Raw genomic sequence first — 7,840 nt, forward strand, 5'->3', positions numbered from 1 at the left:
TTAAATACTTAAATGTAAGATCAAAACTGTAAAACTACTAGGAAAATAACAGAGAAAAAGCTTCATGACATTGGTCTGGACAATAATTTCTTGTATATGACTTCAAAAGTGCAGGCAACAAAAGCAAAATAGACCAATGGAATTGCATCCAACTAAAAAGTTATTGCATAGCAAAGAAATAACTAACACAGCGAGAGATAACCTACAGATTGGCAGATAATATTTGCAAATCATAAAGCAGATAAGGAGCTAATATCCAAAATATATAAGGAATTCAAACTACTCAATAACAAGAAAACAAGTAACCACCTTTTTAAAAACGGGCAAAGGACGTAAATAGACATTTCTCCAAAGAAGACATACAAATTTCTAACAGACATGAGACTAAATGCTCAATATCACTAATAATTAGAAAATTGCAAAGAAAAACCCCAATGAGATATCACCTCATCACCTCACAACTATTTAGAATGGATATTATGAAACAGATGAAATTTAAGTTTTGATGAGAATATAGAGAAAAGCGAACCCTTGTGCACTGTTGGTGGAAAGGTAAATTTACTAATTTCCCAGCCATTATGGGAAACATAAAGTTTCCTCAATAATCTGAAAACAGAATTATGATATCATCCAGTAATCTCATAAGAAGGTGTATATCCAAAGGAATTAAAATCAGTACGTCAAAGAGATGTTTGCCTTACTATGTTTATTGCATTATGTACAATAGCCAATATGTAGAAACAACTGGAGTTCTCATTAATTGATGATGAATTTTTAAATGTGGTAATATATACACAATGGATTACTATTTGACCTTTAGAAAGAAGAAAATTCTGTCATTTGTGACAAAAATGGATGAATTTGAGACATTTTGCTATGTGAAATACTCCAGGCACAGAAAAATGAATACTGTATTATCTCAATTATATGTGAAATCTAAAAATTCTAACTCATAGAAGTAGAGAATAAAATGGTGGTTACCAGAGGTGTCATGGTCAATAACTGCCTGAGGCCAATATGTAGGTTGTAATAGAATTTACCAAGACAGTAATGAGTTTAGAAAGGCAGATTTATTAGAGGAAAGAAGAGGAAAGCAACAAGCAAGACAGCAGAAAGAAGGCTGTCTGCAAACAGCAGAAGCTGAAAGGGAATTTTATAAGGTTGTGCTGCTTGAGTTGAATGCTTGCAGACAGAATTCTTGGGTGCAGGTGGACTGTGAGCTGACTTCTTGTAACAGAATGATTGGGTGCTAGTGAGCTATTTGTGGTTGATCCTATTTCTCAGAACATTTGCTCCTCTCTACCCCTTTTCTGTTTCTGCCAGCTAAGCCCATTTTTTCAATTTTCTTTTAACTCATTAGGGCCCCTCAAGAGGCTGAGGGGAGTGGAGAGTAGATGGGGAGTACCGAGATGTTGGTCAAAGGTTACAAAGTTTCAGGGAAAGTTTCAGGGAGACAGGATAAATAAGTTCTGGTAATCTATTGTATAGTGACAATGGTTAATAATAATTTATATTTCAAAATTTCTAAAATAGTGGATTTTGAAAGCTCTCAAAATAAATATGTGAGGTGATAGATATGTTAATAAGTCTGATTTGATTATTTAACAATGTATACATGTATCAAAATATCACACTGTACACCATAAATATATGCAATAATTATTTGTCAAATAAAAGTAAAGTAAAAAAAATTTAATGAAATGAAACTGGACAAAAACATTTCATGAATCAAAAACTACAAATCAGTATGTCTTATGAATACAGACACAAAGTTCATTCACAAATCACTAGCAAACCAACTCTCATAACATAAACTATGACTATGACCAAGTTTGATTTAACTTACGAATTCAAGCTTGCTTAAAATCCAAAATCAATTAATACACCATCTTAATATAGTAATGTTTTAAAACTACATGAGTGTTTTAAAAGACACAGTAGGCTGGGCGTGGTGGCTCATGTCTGTAATCCCAGCACTTTGGGAGGCCAGCGCGGGTGGATCAGCTGAGGACAGGAGTTCGAGACAAGCCTGGCCAACATGGCGAAACCCCGTCTCTACTGAAAATACAAAAATTAGCCAGACATAGTGGTAGGCGCCTGTAACGCAGCTACTCGGGTGGCTGAGGCAGGAGAAATGCTTGAACCCAGGAGGCGGAGGCTGCAGTAAGCCAAGATCATGCCACTGCACTCCAGCCTGCGGGATAGAACGAGACTCTGCCTCCAAAAAAAAAAAAAAAAAAAGACAACAACAAAACACAGTGAAAGTATTTCCAAACTCCAACATTCTTTATGATAAAAACATTAAGAAAATAGGAATAGCTGGGACCTTCCTCAACCTGGAAGGGGCATCTATGAAAAACCCACAGCTAACATTATACTCAATAAAGAAGGAATGAAAGCTTTTTCCACCTAAGATTAAGGAAAAGACAAGGATGTCTACTATTGCCACTTCCATTCAACATTTTTCTGGAATGTTCTAGCCAGGACAACTAGGAATACGGATTAGTAAGGAAGATATACAACTATTTCTGTTAGTGGGTGACAAGTGTTATTTTATGTTTATCTTACTCAGAGGGTTCCAAAACACTTTATTTTACAGGTTTGTAACTTTTGAGGACCAACATCTGTATCAATTCCTTTAAAATGTCCAATTATTTTTAGTTCTATAGCAGACTCTTCTGTATTGCACACCATACTTACGACTGGAGGTCCAGTTACACATGCATAAATGCTGCCTGCTGGTTTCTGGAGGTGGACGTGTCAAAGTTAAAGCCTCCTCCAGGGAGCTTCATCTTTCCAGGGGTGGCTTCCTTTGGCAAGAAGTCGATTGGTTTACATGTGCGGCTTTGGTGCCTGTGAGCAGAAAGTATAAGAAACTTGCACGATGTGCTGCTTATTGTTGTTGTTTTCGTTTTATTTTTTTGACGATGCGAACTTGAGGATCCAGTGCCCTTGTCCTTAATGACAGGAATGTCTCCTCTTTGTTTAATAGGTTAAAATATAAGAAAGCCTCTGCTTTAAGTAACACAGATAACACGTTTTTAGATTGCCTATTTATTCTAGAACTACAAAATTTAATTCAAGATAATACAGGTCCTATGAAAGACTTAAAATTTTATAAGACTAAAATCGAGACTTTCCAGATAAATTGTACTTTAGGCAAAACCCTCCCAATGCTTCTAAAATAATAATAAAAGGGGCATCTGATTATACAAGAACAATTTAAAAATTAAATATTTATTTGAATAACAAGTTTAAGTTCAAGCTGCAATGTTTGCAATGCAGATATTTAACACAGATCACGAAAAGCATGCATAAAAAAGTACTGGTGCAAAGGACAAAATAATGCTAAGAATTAGGCTAAATAGTTGCTGATTTTAAGCAAATAAAAGGCTGAAATCACTCTACAAAATATAAAATGTATTAAACACTACCATCCACAGAACAGTCTTTATTATTGATTATATTTAAAATTATTTGCATAGCTAATTATATATTGAATTGTAAATGAGTATTATACATGAACCTCCTTTCAGAAGGCAATTCCTTGTTGCAGTATAGAACACCTAATTACATGGCAAAAAGTATCCATTTTTTGCTATCAATAAAGAAGAGTTAATGGTATTACTGTAAATATCAGGAAGGCTACAAAAAAGAAGTAAGATTTATTTTTCTTCTTCTAAGTGTTTTCCATGCAGTGAAGCACTTCTCATGTTGAACTGGATGCACTATTGGAGAATGTCCTGGGTCTGAGATGCTCTTGAGTACAAGACCAGGCTTTTAAAATCAAAGACTGGAAGGAATCATGCAACCCTCTTACCACTGGGATACCATCGTGTACCACTTACCAATGCTGTCTCTCCAGAAAACCATTCAAAACACTTAAAAAAAAATCAGACTTATAAGATAAATATACATAAAATGAAAAGACACCAACTGCTATTTAACTACTATTAGTAATGTCTGTGCTATGTAAAAGCACCTTTAAAAAGTGCCTATGTGGCAAGAGATACATATCTAAAGATTCAAAACAAATCAGCAGTATCAGATAATAATAATTCTCAACTCGGAAGCTGCCTCAAGATTAGGTACATCTTCAGTTAATGTAACAGGAAAAAAGACAATGTATTTTATTTTATTAATTGTATCCACTTACAAATCGACCTAAGGTCACCCGATGTGTAGACACAATGAGATTTTGTTGTTTATAGTCTTTAATTCAAGTGATGATAAGGGAAACAGATCTATTTAAAAACAAAACCAAATAGCTATTTCTGTCTAGGTTAAGAGGTGGCCCCCAGGCATGGGATTCACATTTTGAATGGTCACTTGATCCAGGGTTTGTCTATGATTCTGGCTGTGTGGTTGCCCTTCTCTTCAATCTCAATAATTTCATGCTTGGTGGCCTTCACCACAGTTGGGGGACTTCATCTCTGCATGGAATCGACCTGCTTGCGCATGTGGTAAACAGATCAGAAGGCCTCCTGATGTCTCCTGGCAGGTCCTGTACATGAGGCAGAACATGTTTCTGCAGGCTTTGCTCACCGCAGGCATCTTGACCAGCACTGGGACATTGTGAATCACAAACGACACCTTGTTCCTCTGCTACTTGGCCAGGCTCTGCTCCAGACCCCAAATCCCAAAGCCCATGATGTTGGTGGCCGCGTGGGAATTGAACGTGTGCATGAGTCCTGCAGTTGTCTTGTTGAGCCTCCTTATGTTCATCATCACCTCCTGGTAGACCAATTCTACATGTTCTTGGGTGACCACTAATTTAATTTTATTCTGTTTTCCAGTAATATCCAGCCACTGGTGTACAACCACTGCCACATGTGTCCCCAGGGGTTTTGTCAACACTGGCACATCCCCTGGCACTGCATTGTCTGGCATGATAAATTCACTGGGCTGGCAGACATTGGCAGCAACTCCTCCCAGAACAATCCAGGGGTTTAATACTGTTTGGCCACCCCTTATAGACGTTCCTGCTTCCTCAGCTGCATCTTTAAAACCCATCAGTTTACCCCTTCCCCTATCAGTCATTTTATTACTGACTCCAAGGAGCATCAGCACATTGTCACATTCTGTGACCCCCATTGTGTATAGGTCACTGAGGACATTGGCACATGCCATCCTGCCCATCATGTAAGGGTCGTCTATGATCGGTAAATGTAATCCATGGTTTGAACCAAGGAAAGCCCATCGTGCCTCAAAGGAATGACACAAGTATCCATTCCAATGGCAAGCTTTGACATTAACGGCTACCAGAAACTGCTCATCTTCTTGGAAGTGGTTCTCCTATAAAGATTCCAGCAATTTTTGCAGGACATTTTGGGGCACTTTGCAGCCTGTGCCCTTCAGTTCAGTGAATCTGGTTAGCTGAAAGCTCTTGTCAATTAGCAACTTTCTGGATTAAAGGAATCCCATGTAGACATGGTTCTTGGGTTCACTCTCCTCACAGCTCAGTCCCTTCCTTCCCTCACTGAGTTGGCTGGGTTGTTTAGGGATTCATTCGAGGAGTATTGGCATCAGTTACATGATGCAAAAAAAATATTGATTTCAAAAATTGTGACTTGCATTGGCAGCAGCCTTTGGCACCTGGGCCACCTCATTTTTCCCCTGGCCCCACTGCAAGGGATAGAATGTTTCCACCACCTGCCGGGCTGGACCACAAGGCATTCTGCGGGGAGCTGCACCTTCTCCCCAACATGTCTTATAAGTATATTATCTCCCTAGGAATCCACTGAAAAAACTATGAGAAGTAATACATGTGTTCAGAAAAGCTACAGGAAATAAGGTAAATATTAAAACTCAGTTAATTGTATTTCCATATGCTAGAAATGAACAGTTCAAAAATGAAATTAAGAAAAATCAATTTACAATAGTATCATAGTAATAACATATGTAGGAATAAATATAATAAAATAAGTGTAAGACTTATGCATGGAAAACTACAAAACATTATTAAAAGACATTAATGACCTGTCAAAATCCATAGCATATATAACATTGGCTCATCAATTGTAACCAATGTAACACACTGATGCAAGATGTTAATAGTAGGGGAAACAATTCGGGAGTATTAGGGGTATAAGGGGAGCTCTATATTTTCAACTCAATTTTTCTGTCAACCTAAAAGTTCTGTAAACAAAAAGTCTTCTAATTAAGAAAAAGAAATTGAAGAACTAAGTAAATGGAAAGAAATCCAGTGTTCATAGTTAGAAGGCTTAATATTGCTAAGATGGCAATATGCTCCATGTTGATTTATATATTAAACACAATCCCTATAAAAATTTCAACTCCTTTGTTTTTGCAGAATTTGACAAATGGACCCTAAAATTTACATGAAAATGCAAAATACCTAGGATAACCCAAACAGTCTTGGAAAAGAAACACAAAAATTCATCCTTCCCAATTTCAAAACTTATAACAAAACTACAATAATCAAGACAGTGTGGCTAGTATAAAGATATAGATCAATGGAATAGAATTGAGATTCTTATGTAGTATGAAGATTTCCCTAAGAACTAAAAATAGAACTACCATTAGACCAAGCACTTTGACTACCAGGTATCTACCCAAAGGGCAAAAAAAAATATATATATATATATATATCTCTCTCTCTCCAAATATGTATATATTTATATATTTGATATATATATTTGATACATATATTGATGTATATTTGATATATATTCATATATATATCAACAAGAGAGCTGTGTTTGTGTATTCATTGCAACATTATTCATAATAGCAAAATCATGGAATCAACCGAAGTGTCCATCAATAGTTCACTGAATGAAGAAAATGTAGTATATATACACCATGGAATATTATGCAGCCATAAAAAGAATGAAATTATGTTATGTGCAGCAACATGGGTGGAGCTGGAGGCCATTTTTGTTAAATAAAGATTCTCAAATGTTAAACATACAGTTACTGTATGACCCAGCAATTTCATGCCTAGATGTATACCCAAGAGAAGTACATATGTCCACTGAAAGACTTAATGGAGATGTTCATAACACTATTATTCATAGTAGTCCAAAAGTAAAAGCAATCCAAATGTCTGTCAACTGATGAATGGATAATAGAATGTAGTATATCCATAAAATGAAATATATTTTCAGGAATAAAAAATGAAGTATTGATACATGCCACAACATGAGTGAACCTTAAAAGCATTATGCTAAATAAAATAAGCCAGACAGAAAAAAGGCCACATATTATATAACCCCATTTATATTACATGGCAAGAATAGGCAAATTGATAGAGACAGAAAGTAGATTAGTGGTTGCTTTGGTTGTGGGGGCATGGAGGGTGACTGTTAGTGGGTTTAAGTTTTCTTTTTGGCATCATGAAATTTTCTAAACTTAGACTATGGACACAGTTTAACAACTATTTACATATACTAACAATTTTTAAATTACACACTTTAAATGTGTGAATTTTACGGTATATAAATAATTAATTAAGCTGTTTAAGAAAAGAATGGTAAAGTGATTAAAATAGTTTGTGTCAGTAGAGGTTAAGAATTGTCCAAACTAATGTGGAATTATAATACATGAAAATGGTGTCATTTCAAACCAAAAGGGGAAAGGATAGCTTCATTAATAAATATTGTTGGGAAAATTCACTAGTTATTTTCACTTAGCATACTGCATGGGACAGAGTAAACAACCAGCAGCTGTTAATGATTTTCTTGGTTGGTATTATTATTATTATTATTGTCATTATTTTGAAAAATTAAAGCTGGATTGCTACCCTATTTTCATACCTTAAATAATTCCAAATAGATGAAAAGTTTAAATGCAAAAAATAAAATCATAAAACTAGAAA

The 7,840-nt window shown here is 35.6% G+C and overlaps 1 pseudogene; it reads right to left on the reverse strand.

The window, feature by feature from the left end:
• Positions 1-4,325: 4,325 nt before the first annotated feature.
• LOC112616264 lies at positions 4,326-5,432 on the reverse strand (annotated as a pseudogene).
• Between the last annotated feature and the right edge of the window lie 2,408 nt (positions 5,433-7,840).

The sequence above is a fragment of the Theropithecus gelada genome, chromosome X, assembly GCF_003255815.1.
Source record: "Theropithecus gelada isolate Dixy chromosome X, Tgel_1.0, whole genome shotgun sequence".
NCBI lineage: Eukaryota > Metazoa > Chordata > Mammalia > Primates > Cercopithecidae > Theropithecus > Theropithecus gelada.